At 41.8% G+C, this 24,685-nt stretch overlaps 2 protein-coding genes across 2 annotated transcripts in view; both read right to left on the bottom strand.

Annotated features, from left to right (window-relative positions):
- The window catches only part of dlgap2a (discs, large homolog-associated protein 2a), a gene marked incomplete at its 3' end in the record, with an annotated part of 178,530 nt that extends 156,827 nt beyond the window's left edge, over positions 1-21,703 (bottom strand). Inside the window, exon 1 of the mRNA XM_083997835.1 lies at positions 21,652-21,703. The remainder of the gene's footprint in view (positions 1-21,651) is intronic.
- The window catches only part of cln8 (CLN8 transmembrane ER and ERGIC protein), a 191,750-nt gene extending 168,507 nt beyond the window's left edge, over positions 1-23,243 (bottom strand). The window contains exon 1 of the mRNA XM_083999043.1: positions 23,235-23,243. The gene's annotated coding sequence lies outside the window, so the exon portion shown is untranslated. The remainder of the gene's footprint in view (positions 1-23,234) is intronic.
- Positions 23,244-24,685: the final 1,442 nt, after the last annotated feature.

Below are 24,685 nucleotides of genomic sequence, written 5' to 3'. Positions count from 1 at the left end.
TGGATGAAACAAAGGAAGAACAGGAGGCAGAAGTCAGAGGGACAGAAAAGTAGCTTTATAGACTGACAGAAATGTCAAGATGGCTGTAATCTGTTCACAAAGTGAATGGTATGAATCTGTTCTAAAATAATTGTGCTATTCTGAAAATATATGGCCATTCCCTCCCCTCTATCTGCCGTGCAGGTAACCGAGAGTCACACCTGTTCCTGGTTCCTGACAGCCGAGAATCTCAAGAGGAAAGAAAGGAAGATCAGAAACTGAATATCACTAAGCTGCTGTTCCATTATTCAGTGCCCAACACGTTTCACTGCTTGTCTTTGTCTGTACATTTAATATACACTCTCTACCACAATGAAAGAAAAATAAACAGAGATGTCATTAGTAAATACGTAACACTTGAACAAGTGTGGAGGGTAAATTAAGGCACAAAGAGACAGTCTGTTCCTGTGGCATTCATGCTGTATTTTTGTCTGTTAAAAATGGAAGGATATTCTCTGTCTGCTATGACTCAAACTAGCATTTAAATCCCCTCCATGCTTCTAGCAGATATCAGTGTCAGAGGATATCAGGCGCTGTGTCTAGCCTCTCCCAAGGCTCAGCTGTGCCACTGCACCACTGCATGCAGAGTGATTTTTGTGCATTGTCCCACATGAACACACACTGGATCATGGACATATGGATACGGCCAGGCCTCATGCTGTGGAGACTACACAACACAATCTTCACTGTTTTCTGCCTCACATATTTGTTTTCTTCAAGGCTCTTTGCTGTTTTACCATTACTGTGGCGTCCGCATAAACACAAGTGACTGGACTACGACCTGATGATCACATCATCTGGGCCACTTTCACACATATAAGGAGCACATGTTAATTCATAAATAATGAGAAACTGCTGCAAAAAACACACAACAGAAGTGTTGAAAAGATTGCTCTGAATTGGAGTTCAACTTATTGAAAGTGCAACCACTAAAATATTTTAAGCATTTTCAATTACTTTAACTGCTGTACATATAGTTCAGTATAGTTTAAAGTTATTTTAATGATGTCTGCAGTTGTTTTTTTTGACAGGTTTATTTCACAACTTCGTCACTCATAACACTAATGACTGTGACCAAATTGATATTGATTTTCTGTTCATATTGCAATAATATCACCATTGTGAATTCAATTATTTTGCTATGAAAATCTGATATTGTGACAGCCCTAACCCAGCAATATTTACTTCTTATATGTAATATCTGGAGGGTGGCATGGTGGTACAGTGGTTAGCACTCTCGCCTCCCAGGCAGAAGGTTCTGGGTTTGACTCCCAGAGCCCTTAGTGCACTGTGAGCCAGCTTGTCTGGGTGGAGTTTACATGTTTTCTCTGTGTCTACAGGTACTCCTGCTTCCTCCCACAGTCCAAAACACTCTAGGTTGACTGGTGATTGCCAATAGTGTGTGCATTGTTGGTTTCGATATGGACCTGCAATAGACTGGTGACCCATCCAGGGTTTACTCTCCCCCCATCCGAAATCAACTGGGATTGGCTCCAGCCCCCATGACCCTGCACGGTTAAGCGGTGTAGACGATGGATGGATGGATGGATGGATGGATGGATGGATGGATGGATGGATGGATGGATGGATGGATGGATGGATGGATGGATGGATGGATGGATGGATGGATGGATGGATGGATGGATGGATGGATGGATGGATGGATGGATGGATGGATGGATGGATGGATGGATTTCACATAATGTTGATAGCAGGAGCTCACAAGCAGTGGAGGCACATGCCATCATCAGCCTGCTAGACATGACTGATTCATCAGTCAGTACAGCTGTTATTTATTAGCTGCTGACAGTGTCTGAAATCATTCCTTATATACTCTAGTAAGCACCATATCTACCTCACAGCAGCTTCTTCTGCTGTCCACACTGACAGTGGGACATGTAGATATTTTCTTGACAATTCTCACAATGGAAGAAAATGCAAGTCAGTGATGATTGTAATTATTATAATTAGCAAGTCTAGTATATAGGGGGGAATGAATGTCTAAATAAGGATGTGGTTTTCGAAAACAGCCATTGTTTCTATGGAAACGTCTTTCATAGAAGACATTTTCACATGTCAATGAAGGAAAAAAAGCACAACGTGTGTTGTATTGTTGATGTATTCTATTTCATGTTTCTGGCGTTGTGCATGCCTACAGACCTTTTTTACTAAAAGATCAGAATCAGATTTATTGGCCAAGTATGTTGCATACATACAAGGACTTTGACTCCGGTTTACATAGCTCTCTGACATTCACATAAAAGACATACAACAACAACTGAACAACATGTTACAGTATCAATATTAAGAATAAGAAGATTTGTGGACTTAGTAGTAGTAGCGAAAAGAGGGAAAATCAATGGTCACAAAAATGTCCACTATAGAAACACTTTTTCCCCTGTTGATGGTTTTAAGGAGCTTGAACGTGGTGTCTCTGTCCTTTCTCTGCAAATTGTAATCAGTGGACCTTGTTGCTCATATAAATAATCATCTGTACTTTTTCACTTGACTTCTGCTGTAGTTCTGAGTTGAAAATCTGTGTTCATACATTCTCATCTGAAATATGATGTGTGCCACTTCATTGCTGCACAGTCTCTGTATCCACCTGTTCTCCTAGCTACCATCCAACACACCAGCCTGTGTCTGAGAGGCCCTTCTTCCTCCACACTCTATCTTCCTTTATTCTCCTTTTCTTCCAACAAAGTGTCTCTCTCTCTCTCTCCCCCTCCCTGCTCTCCCCCCTCCTGTGCTCTCATGCCGATCCGCCTGTTCATCTCAGAGCCCAAATGGCAACAGGCAAACCAGACAGCATGACTCCGACAATATTACGACACAACGGACCATTTTTGTCAGAGTTCTGGCCGAGTCTGGTTTTAAACAAAGGATTAATGTTGTAGAAGGCCTTAGAAACGGAGGGCAAAGGGCGGAGCTGAAATCGTTACAGAGGAATACAAACTTGGGCATGAGGTGGTGTACAAATATGGCCACACATGTACTGCTGAAAAAAAGAAAAGAAAACCCCTCTAAATCCAGTGATCTCTAGCCTTTACCTCTGCAGCGAGGACACATCCATCTTGGCCTTGCTGAAGTCAGAAGGATTCTGACATCCCACAATGTAGTGGAGCAGGCAACCACCGTGCCAGCACTTACTATAATCCTTCAATTTCATATTTCAGCTGCGTGTGATAACAGAGCCACTATCTGCCACATGCTGCTGCCACTGTCAGAAAACCAAAGACAGAGGGTCAAAAGATCACTCTCCTCCAATTAAGATTTCCCTTCACAGGTCAAATGTAATATTATGTGCACGACTCGAGTGTGCATGTGTGTCATGGTGAAAGGTACAAAATAGCAGCTGTGAAGGCACCAGTATTTTATTACAATGTGGCTTGGAATAAAAGATCACAGCTCCCCCATGAGGAAAGAAGCTGACATAAAACGACAAAAGTAAAAGAAAGTTTAGAGGGACGCTTTTACATGTGGACGCTTTGCCATGCATTATGGATGAATTTTTTACAAACACTGTCCGAGTGTGACAAAATCTGGGATCCATTTCAGATGTCTTTGCACCAAGGCCCTTTTGCTGTGTGTATCGGGACGCAGCAGAACTATCTAAATGGGGAAATAGGGACAGATGAGTGGCAGTGTATGTGTAAATCATTCAGGTAGGTAAAAATATAGAAGGGACTGGAGGGAAAAGGAAGTGGTAGATAAGATGAAGAGCAGAAGTGGTCCTGGAAAAAGTAATGATTTGGAAATGGGTTTTGGCCGTGGCACATAACCAAGGTGTATCACGCTGTGAAAGGTGTTGTATTTTTTATCATTTATCCCAGAAGAAACAGATATACAATACACACCTGGACAGTCCTTCTTCTTTTCCCTCACATAAAAAAAAAGAAAACCAACACAAAGCCAAGCCAGCACTTTTCACCCCCCCACCCTTTCCTCTCTCTGGGCCTCTGGCCAGCAAGGATGAATGGCAGCTACAGTCGTCTCTAGCATCCTCATGTTCCCCCTGCATGGAGGTTTGTTCCATTACAAAAACTGGCTGCAGATGATGTGTGAGTGTGTGTCTGCAAACTATTCTTCCTAGAATAGCTCGCCACACCTCAACGATTTTTCAAATTCCTACACCAGGGGCAGACACAACACAGTGCCTGATTGGTATAGCGAGATGAGGCGACGGGATTAAATCTGAAAAGATCTGTGTTTCTCTTATCGGTGAGAAAACAAAATGGGTTTTTTTTTTTAGACTCAGGTAAGGTTTGAGGAAGGGAAATCAGTGAAAGCTGCGGATACAGGGGATGCTACAGGGTTTTACTCAGCAGTCAGCGACAATCTGCCCTCTGTTCTCTCCAGCTGAGGAGATCCCCAGCTTCACAGCTTAGGCGTAAGACTCCTTATTAATAATTGAAGTATTTAAATGGACTTTCATCAATATGTGCTGACTCAGGTCACTTCTTGGCACCACTTGACGCTAATAAAGGGTGTCCCTACTATGATTAATTGCCACAATTTTGCGAGTGGTCCAGGTACACTAATACTGAAAATTCTACTGTGTGGTCAAAACACTATGAATAATAAATGGAACCGGTGAATATTATGTAGAAACAGAGATCATTACAGTATAAAGCACTGTACATCTACATGGGTCTTTGGGGTATCTGAGAAAAGAACATAGCCCCTGAAAACTGATGTAAAGAACAAGTCAAGTGAACATAGAACAAGCCTGACCTGCAGTGAAAACCTGCCACAGCTCCTGCGTTGCTTCAGTCATTCCTACAAGCCCTTACAGTGAAGTGGCAGCCTGTTTAAATTCAGCCTCCTACTCCACTTGTGTTGACCTTGCAGTGTTTAGGCAGGCTGCTAAAACCTCTCCAAATAGTTGTCTGTGTGCGTGGCTGGTAGCAGGGGCTGAAGTACCGAGCTGATGCGTTGTGATGGTGCACAGATTGAATGCTCCACGGGTCCCTGGTCCGCTCCGCTAGCCCACATCCCTCTGCTGTTTCCTTCCCAGTGCTCGGCGCCATAGGAAAGTGATGTAAATCTTTTGCTAAGGCCTGTTCTCTGCAGCCGCACATTCACCCTCTCAGTCGTGCAGACTAAAGATAAGCTGACTCACAGTGCACGATAGGTGAATGCTAAGCAGTATGGGTGAATCTTATTATGGGGTTGAAGAGGAAAGAAGTGGGTAAAATAGTTTCTTGTTTTTTTTCCCCCCCAAGCTGCAGTTCCATGTGCCCTTACAGAGTCCTTCACCTGCTGAAAAAGCATCTCCTTTCATCAGATGTACAAAAACAGCACAGAGCTGAGGACATTAGACAAATGACTGGACATACACTGTACGATTTTGTGTGCACAATGTGTTACAAAGCAAAATGTGTTTTTTTTATAGATCCCAATTTAGGCACATAGCACCATCTCATGGTCTCACTCAGGAATTCATCTCTGAATCAGAGAATATAGAGGAACAGCGCTCACAGCACATGGACAGAATATATTCTTACTGTGTTTAACAAAGGGTTTCTGCTCCAATACTATAAACACACACAAGAACATATCTGAATCTGAAATGACACTAACTTTACTGCTATGAACTGCAGTGGGGTTTTATGTAAATCTGCTTAGACGAAGTACAGAATGGCTCTCAACATACCAAAGTCAAGGAGTACGATGCTCTTAACCTCCGTATGCGCATCCCTTGCTAAGTTGACACAAGCAGCCTTCACACGCTTCACCACACACATCTAAAGAGCTGTGTGAGCCTCCTGAGGCATCCTGGGTCATTTGTCACTTCGGTGGCGCTGGCGGTGCATCACTCGCTGCAGTTACATCTACTCCTTTTTCATCTGAATTGCAGGACAGCTGAGCAGGATTTCACCCATCGACTCCAACGCCAGAATTAGGCAACAAGCTGTTCAGACGGGCCTACCAATGTTCAGCGCGCTGATATATATTCCACTACCGTGTGCTAAATTCTTTGAAGGCCTATCAAAGGTGACTGGCGCTGGTGGCAGTGTTAGACAGCAGCAGCAGCCCTGGATGCATATACGCTGAAGGACGCATGCTATACACCTGGGTGAAATGCTGCAGAGTCACTTAACAGCAGCAGGTTCAAAGCATGAGCTGAGGATGTGACAGGCTGTGGAATTACCTGAGCTGCACGATGCAGGCTGGAAGCAGAGGTGGAGATAAGATGACACCTTCTGATCAGACTGGGCTTGAGCTGAACTTGTAGTAGCATAATAATATACGGGTTGGTGGAGCAGAAAATTAAATAGAATGTTGATGCTTCATGAATAGAGGGGGATGCATGGACTGCTCAACAGGAATGTGTGTCAAATAAAAAAAAAAAACTAATTATGAAAGTAGCTCCACATTAGCAAAAGGTGATAATTTCGTGGTAGACTGAGCTGCTGCTCATCATGTAATCCATATCTACATCTACACCTTAACCTCCATCACTCACACCTTAGCTTTTAATGATGACAACCATATGCCAGGCTGTCTGCTGTCTATGCAGTCCAGAGAGGCATCAATCCTTCAGTCTACACAGAATGATGCACAAGCCATTCACCTGCCTCCATTAACAAGCAAGTGTTATTAGCGTGCTTTACGCAGATGCTTCTCCGAGACACCAACTCGCTACTTGGGTACAAAGTGGCACACTGACATATACAGATGTGAAGTCTCATCTGTCGATAATCTTGAACATATGGAAGTGTATAGCTACTGAGTGCAATATGCTGATTAGCTATGATGCAGCGCAGCGGGCGAACAAAAGCAGTGGATCACCACTAATGGACTGTGTCTCTCTCTCTCAAATCCACAATTTTGCTGAGGCAGGTGTGTGATGGTGAAACGCCATTACTGCCATCTTAACGAGAGCCCTGTGTGTGTGTCCCCCCCCTGTGGTGGTCCCAGCAGGGCCCTATCTAGGCCTGCGCCGTTGGACGCGCTAGATGGGAGAGATAACCTCCATCTGTCTTCATGACTGTCTGGTCTTTATTGCTTTAGGAGAAGTGCTGCTTTCACTAGCTCTTCCCTCGCTTTGCCAGGAAGACCAATATTTGTTTCTGCGTCTGGTCCTGCGTGATTTGTAACGGGGTGGTTTTACATCTCTGGTCCTGGCTAGGTAAACATAATGTGCTCGTCTTCATAAAGGGCAGGATTCAAGACAGCATACATCCTTCGGTGAGCTCACCCCAGCTCATCATGGAGCACCAGATTATATACTGACCCGTGAGTGTAATATTACATTGAAAAAATATGATCTTGTTAGTGAGCATCAGGACAGCTTGCAATGTAAGCATAAATAAGAGTCTACAGCCATTTTAGCACTTAGACACAGTGGTACTTTAAGGGGAGACACTACAGGTGAATAGGGTAAAAAGTTTAAATATGTAAATGAGGCAATATCTAATGAAATATGCGCTAATTTGCATACATTTCCAGAACCGAAATCAGAACAATAGATAAAGCCCCTTTCAAAATTCTTGTTTTATTTTGTTGACATTTTAGAATCAGAAGTTTTGGATATCTGACATGACATGGTTCAGACAACAGGCACAGCACAGTATGTCACAGTAGCATGTTAACTTTTGGCGAATTTAGGAGAAATCTACCAACAAAAGAGACAAAATGAAGTAAAATAACCACCTTAATGTGGATTTTCTACCATTTCTTTCAACTTTTCTGAAATAATACATGTTAAGGAAGAAAAATAGCCTAACATCTCAAAATTGATCAGTGCATGAAAAAACAGTTTTTTGCCTGTAGTGTCTCGCCTTAAAGGGATAGTTCACCCTAGAATGATATTTCGCTCATTATCTACTCACCCTCATGTTGACTAAGGGCTGGAAGAATTATCAGAGTCCACCGTCCCTTCTCTTAGTTACAGGGGGTCTCGGCGTAGCAGTGAATTTCAATGCACGGTTTGTGCCGGCGTCAGTGCGGTTACTGCGAATCACGCGATATTTGGACGGACCAGGAAGAGGAGAAGAAGAAGAAGACGAGAAGCTTCCACTACAAACAAGCTTAAAATATAGACTTATTTAATTTTTTTCGGGACAATTACGCAATTTGGGGCTTCAGCACAAGACGGACATTACATACGAGCATCATGGAGGTATTTGGATGTTTTTTTGTGTGTGTTTTTTTACGAAGAGCTCCGGTGTCCCTTTGCAACCGTTGCATTGAAATTCACTGCTACGCCGAGACCCCCTGTAACTAAGAGAAGGGACGGTGGGCTCTGATAATTCTTCCAGCCCTTAGTCAACATGAGGGTGAGTAGATAATGAGCGAAATATCATTCTAGGGTGAACTATCCCTTTAAGCTAAATGCAGCATGATAACGCTCTCACAGTGACAATTCTAGCATGTCGATGTTTGAAAGATATGCTGCTTAAACACAAAATATAAAGGCTAATATGACTCTTATTGGTTTTGAAGGGATTTGTTTATAGAACAAAGTATTAGCAAATACAAATTTGACCATGGTTACAAGGCTTGATGAAAGGCCAAGTTATTACAATTTATTCCCTGCGGGAAATGAATGTATGTTCCAAATGTCATGGTAATCCATCCTACAGTTAATAAGATATTTAACAAAATATCACAGGTGTCCAACTTTATGGTGGTGCTGAAGAAAAACTCTGATTGTCTGTTCTGAATCCATCTACAGTAGCAGATGTGAAAAACCTAATACTTTGATCCGTTTGAAGGGGAAAAGTCATCAGGTTCTGAGTGTGGATCATGTAGGGACCTTGACTATCTGTGGCAGATTATCTGGAAAACCAATCCAACAGTTATCAAGATATGTAACTTTGAAGCACAGATTTAAACCTCATGGTGGCATAAAGTCAGAGGATCCACGGTCTGATCGATCAGGGAGGTGCACAAAATGCAATCTGCAACCCCTCCAGCATTTGTTAGATTTCAGTCAGGCTGCCTGAAGTCATACTGCCAACATAGCTAAAACCAGGAAATGTGGCTGCTGAGCAAAAGTGCAACATACAGTACATGCAGGGATGGTCCTTCATTATTGCTTTTGGTCTTTGGTTGGCACCTTTCGGAAACTGTTGGAAATGCAACCGTAGTTTGAAGCCCAACATAAGAGAGTGTTTAACTTTCTTATACCTAAATATGGGCATATATTTGAGAGTAGAAATGTTGAAGTTTTAATGCACCCTGATAATATCAAATCAGTAGGGCCATGGTACTACTCATGCACATGTGCTTTGTCTATGAGTTTCTGTTGGTGGGGATCAATAATAAGTAGACTAACGTAACCAACTTTTTTGCCACAAAACTATGTTGGTTTCTGCACATTGAGGCTATAGAAGGTTACACTATCTGCCAATTTTCGTTTGTTGACCTAAGTTTACTAAAGTCTTGTTCGTTCAACAAAAACTGAAATACAGTGCTGGCAAGTGTTTTGTGTTAGATCTGAAGTTGCCATGCCATTTAAATAGAGCCAACTTTTCAGTTTCTTTTCATTTTCTTCTTTATCTACATGCTTGAAATTGTCAGTGTTTACCATCAGTGAATCTGACAACTACTCAGTTCTTCTCTTTTATTCCAAAACTTGTTATTGCTACATAACATAGTGTTACAGCAGCCTTCATTTTTTCTGTTGGATGACAGCTTTGAAATCGGTGGCTTTTGACAGAGTTTTACAGAGGCTTGTTTGAGCAAATAAATGTGTTGTTCAAAAATCTGGAGGGAATCTGGGGAATGTGTGTCAGTGTTAACATTACATACATGCCACCTGTTAGCAGTTTTTGTCATCAAATGATTCAACAGGCTACCATTATGTTTGTACTTAAATAACAGAACCTTATATTGTATACTGTTCCCTGCCAGAATACATTGGCTGTTAAGGCAGCCAAAAACAAAACAACAGCTCTCCAGTTTTCCATCCATGTCAGATAAAAACAACAGGATTTTTCCCCCATCATTTATGGCTTCAGTGTTTTTAACTTGACTGTCAATGAAATGTAATGAAAGTTGCAGGACAGAGGAGTATGCTATGTTAACACACAAGAATGATTCAGACTGACATAATAAAGAGTTACAAAGAGCTTAAAAAGAAAAGCAGCAGATTCATAAGCACACTTACTGTACGGTATCAGTTCTACCCACTTCATACAATCTTTTGATCACTGAAATAAGTTACAGTGTGTGAGCTGCTGTTGTGATTACAATATGAAGACTGAAGGCATTTTTAGTTTATGCATGCATGCACTCCCTGGTATTATTCTTGTCTTGGATTGTGCAGAACATCTGATTTCATGTATGACAAACACAAACCAAGCTGCTGCCTGTTAACCTACTTGGCTGTTTTACTTCCTGTTTTACAGTTGTCATAATATCAAAAGCATTGATGCATATTTTGCTTGTTCATCTACCTGACCCAGCAGGGGTCCCTCATACTGAATCTCACTGAGTTTTGGATGTAGCTAACGTAAGCCCAACAACCTCTCCCACTGCATGAATAAAACACCAAGCTGGTACCCGAGTAGATTTACTGACTGATGCAATTTGATTAAGTTCAGTGTGGCCTCTGATCTACAGAGAGCTTGGGACAGAGTAACTGGTGTCCTCAACAACACTATAAAGAGGTGCTAAATCAGTCTTGACATCTAGACTGTCCTCTCTTCATGTTGACTTTGGTTTAGATTATAAATCAGAAACACTTTTGTCCTATTGCAGCATTTCTGGCAATAATTTTAAAGTCTAACCCTTAAAATGACTCTTTGTCTGATAGCATCATGACATTATTCTTCTCATTTACTTGCCTTGAGAACGTCTTGATTTGATCTACCTCTTCAATTTAGATTCACTTCTTTAATCTCCTGTGTTCAAACAAGATCACGCAATAGCAATACTAATGAAGATTGCATTTACCTTTACAGGAAAATGCTGCTGCTTGTCATAAAAACAAAGATTTTTTAGACATTGTTCATGACTAAATAAAAGCCTTTCCAATCTTTTGAGAGAGATAAAAAAGATATCACAAGTTGACTTAATCTGTGTTTACCACTAGTTATTTTCATGGTGTTTGGGTTATATCAGTCCTATACACTTACTTCTCTTCCTCTCCCTGCTCTTTCTTTACTTTCTCTCTCTCTACACACACTCAGACACACACTAAACTTTTAACCCTGAGTAGTGGATCATCCTGATGAGCTGGGGAATGGGGCTGACACCGGTCGTCTTTTATCATCTGCCCAGTTGGAGGTCTGACTCTTTCCGTAAAGGCTGCAATCTGGCACACAGTCGCTACAGAGTCACTGAGGGTGACACTGGACAGTTACTCCCCACAATGCTCTGCTGCAGAGCTGAAACAATCAGTCAGAGAACTGATTAGCCAACTGAAAGAAAATTTATCAGAAACAATTTTCATAATCAGAATACTTCACAGGGTAACACTGTGAAATAAAAAGGGTTAACTGCAGCAACAACAATTTCCTCTGACAAAGAGGAGTAACTGATGACACATCAAGAAGAAAATGCAAGAAATTCTTTGAATTACACTCGACAATAAAAACCTGAACCAGTTGAAGCTTCAAAGAGAGCTGCAGCTCAAGTCTCACTCTTTGTGTCCTCACACATATCAGCAAACTATGACGATTAGCCGAAGGAAAGCCAATAGACAGTATGAGGGAAGATTTCCATGCTGTTTTCCTGTTTATAATTTTGAAGGATGAGCAGTGGAGGAATGGCCTTGTCTGTTGCTCCCTCTAGGCATAACCATATTCAATTATATTCAACAAATGGCGTTTGGCAGCACAGGAAAGACGTTAAGAGCTTGTGGTTCGGCTGTCTGGTGGAGACAGGTGCCCTGACGCACAAACCCAAAGAAAACCTTCTGGTCAGAGGGATCAGACTGACAAAAGAAGCAACAGAGAGTGGAAAGTGCATATGGTAGCATCTAGAGAAGACGGTCTGGACCAATTCTGAACAGTCAAAGACAGGTAGGAGTCAAACAATAAGTTTTACATTCTACAGTGCAGTACGGTATCATACGGTACGGTACGGTATGATCAATTTATCTACTAAATAATTAAAAGTCAAAACATGAGACACTTGCTTGTTCTACAAAGTCAGTATTTGTTGTTTTATGTCACTATAATCTGAGTATTTGGGGATTTTAGAGACAAGAGAAATCATTGGGCTCAAAGAAAATAATCTATTGATTAAAATCAAGACTATAAGTGGCATGTGGACATTAGAATACAAATACGTGTTAGTTGCAGCCCTGTTCATTTTGAAGACTTGGTTCTTCTGCACACCAGAAAACCAAAGTCATAACAAAGCACGTTGTTGGTATTTGACTTCCTGCTTTCGACTTGTTTTGGCTGTGATCCTGGTTAATCAAATCACAGCCAGTCTCTCCAGACAGCCGGTTGCTGACCCGCCGGCTATGGCCACTTCACAGATAATGTCACTTCCTGTGGAAAACAAACTGATTCTGTTACCAGACATGGTCACTGTTATCTGTCATAGCATTAGCACACAAGAAATACATTTTTTTTTTTACCGTGGAAAGAGCTATGCAGACTGCTACACTGGCTGTGTTTCTTTCAAGAAGTGATAGTTTGAGTCATCATCTCCCTCTGAGCACCTGAACATCTAACTGTGCAAACAGTAAGACAAATGTTTGTATTGAGATTGGCTTCTGCACGCTCTATATTTTTCTTTTTAGTGGCAGTGGATATGTCTTAGCGCATGTGCGTGCTTGTGCGAGCACTACAACAATGATAAATGTGAGGAGACAAGGGGAATAATAATTGCTGCACATAAAAGAGAAAAAAAGATATTCAAGTGTTTGCCTGCAGCATGTTCAGACAAACAGGTGGAGCTCAGTTAGACTCTCCTTGTCTGGTGTCGTAGAGCTCCAGGCTGCCAAATGGGTACCATCTATTCAGCATAGCCAGTGTGCTAATAATGAGTGCTAAAATGAATGGTGTCACTTTAGTCTAATTGCTGCAGTGGGAGAAACATGTTCAGAACATCAGGTGCAACAACTACATGGACAACAGGGGAGCCAGACAGAACAGAGGGAAAGGTGGACAAGAGGAACAGAGGAGGTTTGGTTAGCAACACTCCTTTTACGACTAAGAGTTGAATGTAAACGGCTCATGATGTCACGGATAGATAGATAGCAGGGGGGGGGGGGGGTATTGATACACGTTTTGTTTCGCAATACTGTATCGATATTGAAAGGCACTATCGATTTTTAATTAGCAATTTACAGTCTATGCAAACACTGACGGCAATGGTTCATTTTTGTGTTGCATTTAAAACTCTGACTGCTAGTAGGCAGCAGTTATTCAGAGATACTGTAGATAGATAGATAGATAGATAGATAGATAGATAGATAGATAGATAGATAGATAGATAGATAGATAGATAGATAGATAGATAGATAGATAGATAGATAGATAGATAGATATTGTGCAGTTGTTACATTAAAATGAGTAGGCTACTTGGCACCTGCCTGATTTTGGAGATATGCAGTATTTTTTTGCCATTACTTTCATTATTTCCTGCCTGTATAGGCAGCTCATATAAGCATTTTGCTCTGAAACTGTTACAGGAGAAAAATAGGACATTACACACTTACAACTGACCTATAAGGAAAGAGAGGACTTTAGTTAAAATGTGCGCTCTGTGCTTCAGAAATGCCAAAATGTCAACCTATGGAAAATCAATACAGAGTCACAACTGTATTCCACTGGACGACTGCGAAAGGAATTACAATGAGAGGGGGAAACAGAGGCGTTATACTCAGACAAAAGAGTGCCACTGCAAAACAACTCGTGAAAACCAACATTATTTGCTGCTACAGACATTAATTATGAGCTACAGTAAGCTGGCTGTCACACGTACAGTTGTGCATGATGCATATAATACTGAACAAATAGCCTACATTCCACATTCAAGTCTGTGAGGCAGTCTATATTTCATGCTTACTGAGGAACTATAAACAGATCGTATAAACACCCAGGCCTCAGAGACAAGTTATTGTTTTGTTTATTGGAACAATGTTTCTAGCTTCTTCATGCTGACAGAAAACATTTCTAACGTGTACAGTTTAGGATGAAACTATACACAAACGGTGAAAGTCTGAGGTGAGCATTAGACCATTAGAGCAGAGCAGACAGCTCGCTATTTCTCACTATCACTGTCATGCACACACTCACAGATGTGCACACACACCCGAGCCTGAATATTGCCTGACTTTGTTTGGACTATCCGGCTGGTCAACTACTCTACAGATTTCAGATGAGCTTTTACAATCACCCTGCTCTGTCACCTTGCAACCCCAATTTTATCTAGATATTCCATGGACGCAACTTGTATTAACATGCAGGGAGTGGGCCAGAGCTCTCCCCTCAATTTCCTCATGGGAGGAAAAAATGCCTCTGCCCCTTTCACTTTCTCTCACTCTGCCTCTCAAATGTACCACACGTGCATGCAGTGATGCATATTATAATGTGAGCCATTGTAGCATCAACCAAACACAGACCAACAGTTTTTAAAAAGACAAAATAAAGCAAGAATGGTGCCAATCTTCCCGAAACTTGAAGGAGACAAAGAATGGAGATACTAACATCCTGATTATAACAACAAGAGGTAAGGGTTTCATGAGCCAACACAAGCATTACTTACAAACTGACATGTCAGCCTACAACAAACAGCTGAACTTTTACTCTTGGCTTTGCAAACAATAAATAACAAAGCAATATCACCAGAGCTTCTATATCTGTTCTGGAGCTTTTGACTCCATCACAGGATCTTCCTCAGCAGCTAACATCTACAGTTCTGAATCTGTGAAACGTTTGGTATTTTATTTAATGGCTGAGATGGTTATTAAAGACTGAGTATGGTGATCATCACAGCACCTTATATCAGCCATGTGAGCATTTAAAACCATCACATGTACCCTCTTTAACAACAAGCGTTGTCTTTCCCAAGTATCTGTATTCCACTTATGCTGCATCATTACTGTGTTTCCATCCCCCTTTCCATCACAGTCATTTACTGTTTCGGCATATATGGAGGGGAGGTGCTCCCTGCTCCCACTTCCAGAGTGATCACTGCTCCTAATGTAGAACTAAAGCTGTAGCTAAGAGAGTCTGGATGAAGGTCTTCAGCAAATGGACCATCTACGTTTCCCATTAGCAAAAATGTATAGAATAGGCTGTGTACTTATTGTCTGCTGATGAGTTTAACATTAAAAAGCATGTGCGTAAGTGTGTGTGAGTGTGTGAATGCCGGTGAAGTGAGGAGCGGAGTGAAAGGATGCAAAGAGAAAAGATTAAAGGAAATTAGAGGTCTGTCAACACAGCAACAACAACAGGACCACCTTCCACATCTTTCACTTCCTGCCACCGTTACTCATCTATTAATGAGCAGCTTGGAACGGAGTGACTCAGCGTTTAAATCAAAGCTTACTCCCAGCTCGCTCATTATGTCAGGGACAAGCTGGGACAGACTGTCCACAGAGACCAGCTGTTCTCCAGTCAGATGCTGTGTAGTTCAGTGACAGGAGTTCCCACTGAGAGATGAAACACACACACTCAAAATTACATCTGTGTGCAGGTTAGTGTGCAGCACACTCGCCTAGAACACAACAATATTCTCACTGAGGTATTGTAAAATATGCCAGATATAGGGTGAGCATTCCTATGGAAACTCAGCATTACTGCTGAATTATGTTTTGGCCCCGCAGCGGGCATCAAACTGCCTCGTCATAAATCTACTGACCCCGACTTGACATAACTTCTAACCGCCGTTGAATCCTTCCCTCATCCAAGCAACTTTGCTGCTTGATCAGGCCTTACAACATCTGCATCATATCTGCTCAGTCTCTCCTACAAAGGCGGGTCCATCTGGCTTGATGGGTAGTTTCATCCAAATACCACTGCCAGCTGATTGGTCCAGCCCACATCACTGTTATCTGGTCGCTTCACCAGCCCTTGTGGTATGATAACTGTTTCCATGTTCCGTCAACATGACAGGGTGTCTGTGTTTGAAAGAGAAAGAGAGCATACAAGTGTCATCGGCTGGCCACCTTCTCTGCCTGCACCCACACTCTCAATCTCTCTCTGTCTCTCCCTCATCTCTAACAAAGTGCCTAAAGCAACACCAGCTCACACTGTCGGCTCATAAAAAACAGAAAACAAAACAACAACATCTAATGACATTCTAAGATAACTAGCATGTTGTCATCACTGGCAGCAAAGGGACTCAACAACTAACAAACCAAGCATCTACTACTAACATGCTACCTGATAATAAGCATGTCCTACTTTACAGATACGCATGGGAGATGTTCAAAACTACTGCCGAGTTTCCTCTGTGTCATCTTTGTTTACGATCAATTTGGTGCTTTGGCAGTCTGGTTGCACAGAGATGGAGGCCTGGAGGAAGGGGCCGTGTCTCGAAGCTATCCTGTCCTGTAACTCTTCAGTGGGTACGGAGTCGGAGGGAGTGCAGAGGAGGAGAGAGAGAGAGCAGGAGGAGGGGTGTGCAGGGTACAGTAGAAAGTAGCGAATGGCTGAGGAAGAGAGATAGTGCAGGACTCATTATCAACTACAGCAGCGGAGAGTTTAGAAGACATGAGCTCCTGAGGGCTGCACGCACACACACGCACGCACGCACATGCACACACGCGCACACGCACACACGCACACACACACACACACACTTTCCCCCCTCACTTTACTTGGTCAGCTCTCACTCATTCTCTCATCTTTCTGTCTTGTTTTTCATCATCATCATCATTCCCTCTCCTGCAGATACAGTCCATTCATCTTGTTTATGCCTTGAATCTTTCTAAAGCAGTCTATGTCTTTCTCTCTAGGTGTCCCTTCTGGTGAGCGGCTATGAAGAGCCAGAGTTGGCATCAAGGCCTCTAAGAACGATCAGAAAGAGACAGACTCCCCCCTGTCTGTCCTGCTTTGCGCTGGAGGACACATTGTGCACATGTGCATTGACTGACTGAGAGCATGCGAGTCTGTGTGCATTGTGCATGTGGTCACATTCTTCACAAAAGCAGGCTGGACACACTGAGATGGTACGCAACAGCTCGCCCGTTAATTACGCAAGCTAATAGAGCAGCTGCTCATTCACTCTCTTCTCGGACAGATACACAGCAGGACGAGGAGGCTGAGGCAGGACATGAAGCATTAAGATGGACGTGCTGTGATTCAGGACAGAGGCTAAATAAGGTAAAGAGAGGAGCCATTGTTGTTCAGGGGATTGAGTTGTCTGTGGATGAGGACAGGACAGAAACTTCACAGACTGAGGAAACAAGGAGGGTTGAGAAGTTAAGAACTTCCAATCCAAACTTGAAATGTTGTGAAGTTTTTTGCGAGGGCTTTAAGCCCCTTTCTCCAACATCATGTTATGATTTTCATCTTTTAAAAAAAACTTCTGTTGCCTTCTAAATAACCCCCCCCCCCCCCGAGTTCTCCTGGCCAACTTGTTTCCACGGCAACACGTCCTCAGACAAACCCTTCTACATTAAGTTGACACAAAACACACAGCAAAAAGGGGGAAATTAGCTAACTGAAGATCATTTTTTGTGAGTTGAACTCGACAACTAACGGTACTCACATTCCAGCCAGTGAGCTATACCTTTTAATGATGGCGAACCTTGATTGTCATCACTGAACCATGTAAACCTGTATGATTTCTTCTGTGTCCGTTTAGAGACGTTGGTAACACTTTACTTGACGCCTATCTCTATAACTATAGTTATAAACACTCGTAAGTGATCATAGTGCCTACTAAGGTCAGCTATTATAATACGTTGTAATTGTTACTAACTCACTGACAATGCCTACATCGATAATGCATTATAAATATAGTTATAATGTGTTATAATTGTCTAATAGACGTGTATAACTATCATTATAAACACTCATAAATGATCATAAGACTTTATAACAATAAGCATAACACATTATAGAGCATTATAACTCTATTATAATACTAGTGCTATATACTAATGCGTCAAGTAAAGTGTTACCAAGACGGTAATTGAACTTTGAGCTCTTCAAATGTCATGATGGTATGACACTAACACTTTCATATTGTTGATGATATTTCTTTCTTTTACAGCTCTCCCCTGAGCTCTCCTTCATTTGATCTGTTGTTGATCAAATTCAATTTAAAAGCAGTTTTTGTTTTTCTCATGTATAATACAAGCAATTGCAGCAATTGCAGACTTTCCATGCTCCACCATTTACAAAGTGATAAGAATGTTTACTAATGGTGACATTCTCCAATAATAGTGTAAAGTGAAAGACAAACAACAACACTACTGTAGGTACACTTACCTCTACATGAAGAACAACTCATGGGGATTGTAAATTGAGGCAAAGTGTAATGGGAATGTGTGTGCTTGTGTGTGTGTGTGTGTGTGTGTGTGTGTGTGTGTGTGTGTGTGTGTGTGTGTGTGTGTGTGTGTGTGTGTGTGTGTGTGTGTGTGTGTGTGTGTGTGTGTGTGTGTGTGTGTGTGTGATACTGTTAGAGGTGGGTTGTGAGACTCAGGGGAGGAAAAATCGATGAGGATACAAGGCCATGAATGCAAAAAAGAAGTGTCCAAATGCTGCAGAGGATGATAGAAGGGTTTCCCAGAATGCAACAGTCAGCATGTCTCCTTATAGTACCCCGGTGCTGATGGTGTAACAACATACAGTAAGTAATATAGGACTTAAGGTCTAAAGCTAATTGCTCATATCAACACTTCCCTGCTGCTCATTAAGTGAATGTGAACATGCTTTCAGTATCATTATGTTCCAGTCAAATATTAGGGTCATGTGAATTACATAAGTGGAAATTACTGGTTAAAGTATTTTTTTCCCAATATTAAGGCAGGAGATTGGTTCTGAACTAAAGATAGAAATAGGTGATAATAGGATGCCAGATAATTAAGCATGGACATGAAAAATGGAAACAAAATGGTGAAATATTCACATACTAATTACTGTCTATAAATAGGAATGGTCTGCGAATTTGTGGCATAGAGATGCCAAGTGTTCATAAGCACAAAGGGTTCCACTTACAGAGTACATTAGGAGCAGAGGGACACACTGATAAGAAGAGCGAGTGTAAGATTACGATAAGCCTCATCCCTCCAGTTTCTATGCACAAGCTTTCGAATCAGGGAAACAGAAGAGAAGGGGGACTCGCGTCTCCCTTCTCTTCTGTTTCCCTGTTTCTGAGGAGGAGGTGGATTAGTAGGTGCTCAGAAACTGCCCAGGAGAGGGCGCCCCTCGCTTGTGAGAGTACAGTACGGCAGAGCACATGCACACGGGCATGGACACATATGCAAACACACAATGCAGCATCGCAATCATATGCACCAGTGGTAGAAACCAGTCTCTCCGTTTATTTTCATTGGCGGTAATTTTCCAGATGCACAAACCATCTTACTCCACCCTCTCCTACACTCACTTTCTCAGTTTATGTCAATCCTAAAGCAGACTCCAGCTCTAGTCAACACCACTGTACTCTCCAATGAACATCCTCATCCAGTGCCGGTGTTAATTTATGCCATCTGCTTAACATATGCAAATACAACAACCCTACATTATCCAATCAATGGAAAGGAGTGATGCTTATTAAGAATGGACACAACGCATCTAGTGACATGCACAAGCTGGGTTGCCATGGGAACAGGATGCCAAGGTAGGCATTATGAATACAGAAACTACTGGGGGCACTGAGGTTGTTAAGCAGCCGTGCCTCACTGAAGTTACTCAGCAAAAGCTGATGCCTGTGCTGGAGATGGAGCTGGAGGCTGAATGATTGTCTGTGAACTTTTGACAAAGTCAGAGGTCTGTTGTCACCGCTGATGAGTATGCCTGAGAGGTGCCATGTATTCTGTTGCCTTGACAGCACAATATATCAGACTTAAGATATTTTCAGAGAGGAGCAATGTTTGTCAAGATGAAATAGGATTTGTAAGCAACTGCAGTGATGCTGCTGTCACATGCACACAGTATAGCCCACTACACACTAACATATGCCCATACAAAGGCACTGACATCATGAAGTAAATAAACGGATGGTGTCCTATCCCAGACTTGCATCTGCTAAAATCACCCTGGAAAAGTTTCGGAGCTTGAGACATTCATATTCATAAGGTTATTATAAGGTTATTTTAGTCAGTGTCCAGAACACCTTGCTCTGAGTCCAGTTGAGAGGTGCACCCCTGGGTCCTCCATATTCATGTGCTGTTGCCAGCCACCTCAACTAAACATGCAGCAACTCAACCTGTTGGGAATGTTAAGTCCTACAAAATATTCCACCAAAACTTGAGCCGACATTTTTGTTAAAGCTCTGAATGCACTTTCCTGTAACTGATTGAACTTCCCTGGCATAAAAAAAGAGGATTGTTCTATAACAGCAAACCCCACCTATCTGACAGCTCATTGAATAGAGGGATGGATAACATGGATTGGATTAAAATTTGGTCCGAGACTGGCTTACAGAACTTCTACAATGAAAATAACACTGAAGTTGCTGATTTACAGGTTTGTCAAGTCCCTTATCTGCCTAAATGCAGATAATCGTGTCTTTATGCTCCATCAAACATTAATTTCACGCTACAAGATGCCGCGCACTTATCAGCTGTAACTGGGAGTTCCAGCATCTAAAACTCATGACGAGTTTCCAAGTATCTCTTCATCACCAAGGTTGCTGTGCCCTTGCCGTTCTCTTCAGCTTGAGTCTCACACCTGCAAAGGATCTCTCTCGTCATGTATCTGAGGAACGCGGCTGTCTAAGTATGGCGCTATTTCTAGAACAAAAGCCAAAGCGTAAAACAGTGGACTGAGATCACCACAGGGAGGGTGATATTTTTAAGATGACGAAAAAATGGTCATGATTCTGATAAATGAGTGAGCCGCCGTGTAGCCGATGTGTGGTTTTGTTAGTGGGATGGATGGAGCGGCGGAGCCCATGTGCATGCGGTCTCATTGCAGTCGAGAGGTTAGAGAGGTTGAGTTGCCAAAAAAGAGAGGTAGAAGAAGTCATTGTTGTGAGGACTGCAGCCAGGTACCTGAGTATATCTCCCTGCTCTTCAATTTCATCAGCAACCTCTTCACACCTGCAATGATGTGAAGAAGCCTGTCATCATCACAAATTTGCAACAGCTGCCCCCCTCCCCCTTTATTTTTCCCCCCTCCCTCTGATGTGTGTAATAAGCGTTGGCCACACAGTGATGATTTCCATGTATTTCTCAGGTTCCATGAGAAGAAACATGAAACATTTTAATGTTAGATAACATATCCCAGCAACTAAGAAGAACAGGTGTATTGTAAGAATCACACTGATAAAGTGGAAGGAGGAGGTAAGACACTATGCGTAAAATGCGCAACCAGCAAATGTGGTATAATGTACAGAACACACATAAACAAGGATACAAATATGACCCACCCACTGAGTGTCAGTCCCCAACATGACCACCCACTCTTTACTCCCACTGACTGGCTCTCTCCCTCCGTCTCAGCACTGTGTGTGTGTGTGTGAGACCAGTGTGTTTAGTGGAGACTAGGACAAGAGGGGGTACATCCGTCTGGTCCTTACCTGTGTTCCTCTCTGGTAATATACAGCAATGCTTCTGCAGTATGCCTGGCAACACCTTCCAAGAAATAACAAAAGGGTCGAGGGGAAGGAGGAGGGAGAGGGAAAAAAGACGTTAATATCACGGCGGCTCAAAGCAGATAAACAAGGTGGAGAGGCACTGAGCCGTGTGGTAAATTCACTGTTGCGGAGCAGCAACAGACACACATTTCCCACACAATTTGCATCAAAAGAAGGCGCTCCTGTATTTATCTGAGACCTTTCTTCTGCACCGTGATCTGAACAACAGAGCACTGAATGATGCTCCTGGTGTGAATAAGTGTTTGTGGAAGGTGCATTTCTGAAGTGGTAAGTAAGTGGAATTATGATACACTAACAACCCGCTGAGAGAGAACAGCGAAGACGTGCTCGATTAGGGTGGGGGCAGGGGTGGCACATGTCACCAGGTCATTTGTAGAAGCTTTCTTTTGCTCCATCAGCAGCTTCTCTATTCAAGGAAGTCGTAGCAGCAAACGCACTCAATTACTGCACTGCTCACAAGCCTGAGATGGTAATGCATGTTTACAATCTATTCTGTAAAAATCTAACCCATGGGCGGTGCGTGGCGCAGTGGTTAAGGCGGCCGCTCCATGTAGAGGCTACAGTCCTAAACGCAGGCGTCCCCTGTTCGAATCCCGCGTCGGGCAGACCTTTCCTGCATGTCATTCCCCCTCTCTCTGCCTCCTGCTTTCCTGTCTATCTATACTATGGCTATCAAATAAAGGCATAAAAGCCCCAAAAAATATATATATAAAAAAATCTAACCCATCCACAGTTATATATCTTAGCTGCTAATCACAGTTTATGTCACAGGTTATGACCTTGTTCTTGAAACTCTGCAAAATAAAACAAAGGATTGTGAATTAAATTATCTGTTACTTTGTTAAACTCTGTGATGTCCAAAAAGCAGAGATATGCAGGATTTCTACTGGACCGAAGCCCAGGGAACTTTGAAGGAGAAGCAGAGGTGACTCAGCAGGTGATATCGTAGGTCTCCTTGTCCTTACATCGGACTGACAGGATCTTTGTTGTCGAAAATGACTTTCCTAATATGGATAGTCCTCCTCTTTCTCTCTTTCTCTGGTGTTAAAATTATATTACATTTGCACTTGCTGGTTATCTCAGGTTCTTCTGTCTATGTGTTATTTTACTCTTCTCTGGAATGGAACAAGACTGATCAGATAAGTGTCATTTTTAATTAAAGAAGGGGAGCATAAATAAAAGTACCTCTTGAGAAGAGAGGGAAGGCCAGATATAATAGAAATGAACCGTAATGGCTTGTCTCTGGGTACATTCAATGAGCTATCAACCCATACATCATTCATACAGGAGGACAGCCTTAAGCACGTCGTCTCATTTTCTACTTTATCCGACTGCCCAAATTTGTCATAAATTGCTTCTTTCAGTCTGATGAATCCCACCTGTTTATGCACATTATCTCTGCCCTTAATCATTGCCCCTAAAATTAACATATAAGACTGCCTCTTTGTTATTACGTGTGATTTTAATTTGCAAAAATGTCACTGGAGTAAAAAAAAACATTTGACATTGCAGAGTTTCCACTCATCATCAGTAGAAAAGATAACAAGCTTTACAACGTCAGTGCTGATTTTAGAGGATCTGCAACAGTAACATCACATATCAGTAGTGCTGTCAAAACATGTCAGACACATATTGAAAGAGGACAGCGTTTGACATGAATATAGATGCCTAAAAAAAGTCTGTCTGAACCAAAGCAGGTCATGATGAGTAATATGAGCAGGCAATCACTGAGATATTATACTGGAGAATATTATATCTTGGTGGCGTTTTACCAAAACCTAACCTCATATCATTGCTTGTTGCACTGAGGGTCAAACACAGGACAGTGAAGATGAATGTCAAAAATTATCTCCAGTCACAAAATTAATGTGCCACATGGAATATATGTAACATAGTGAGGTCTTAAAATGTAAGGTTAAGTGGTGGTTTTTAACAGAGACGCAAGCCGATACAATCCTAATTTGTCTAAGTACTGCATATCAAAGTTCTGTATTTGAAGAAAATCTCACTTAATTCTAGACATAATAAATACATGATTTTCTTGAACCATGAAGACAGATTGATATAAGAGTTAACAATACAAAGACTTTGCATTTATTTTATGTTCAAGGCTTCATATGATTTGTTGGACTATAATCAAATCCTTGTATTTCACTATTTTAACTGTATTACATGAAAGCACAGTCCACATGCAGGATCTGCAACAAAACTCTACCCTGAAACTAAGTGGATAAGAAAGCAGTAGATGCAAAGGAATGGCTCTGAACACATGAGCGATACAATTATTGGTTTGTAATGACTGAAAGCTGCATGATGTACAGTTATAATTGACGCTGGCCGGCAGATCCTTGAGAAGTGTGGGAAACAAGCTGTCAGGGACACTTGAGTGCATGAGACACAGAGCTGTCACTTGTCTCTCATTTATGCTTTAAAAGGATTGGAGTCTGAATGCAAGACATCTAATTTCACATATGAAAATGTGTTAGGCATCCGTTTGTCTTTTTAGGCTTATCTTGGGATGAGCACAAGTGAGGATTTATGTCACCATATTTAACAGGCACAATTTACAAGAGACACAGGGACAAACCCATGGACACACAACTGGGACAAGTGGAAATAGAAAACCCACATTAAACACAGATTTGAATAGCTAGCGTCATTGAAATCACATTTTACGGCTAAGCTGATTTTGTGCCAAGCCCAACCATACATGTAATAAATAATCTTGATTATATCATATGCTAATTAATCATAATAACCCATTAAATTGTATTTATTTTAATGTTTATTTAACAGGGATGATACATACAACATTGCCACAAAGAATGAAAAATGCGATGCATACAAGACGTCTAGCTTCAGCTAATTTGCAGTCTAAAGCCAGCAGTCTAACTTGACAGTTCTGCAGTTTTTGTCACAGTCAATGGAGATGAACTAAAAGACAAAAACCGATATT

The sequence above is a fragment of the Trachurus trachurus genome, assembly GCF_905171665.1.
Source record: "Trachurus trachurus genome assembly, chromosome: 22".
Lineage (NCBI taxonomy): Eukaryota > Metazoa > Chordata > Actinopteri > Carangiformes > Carangidae > Trachurus > Trachurus trachurus.
This window is presented reverse-complemented; position numbering and strand designations above follow the sequence as displayed.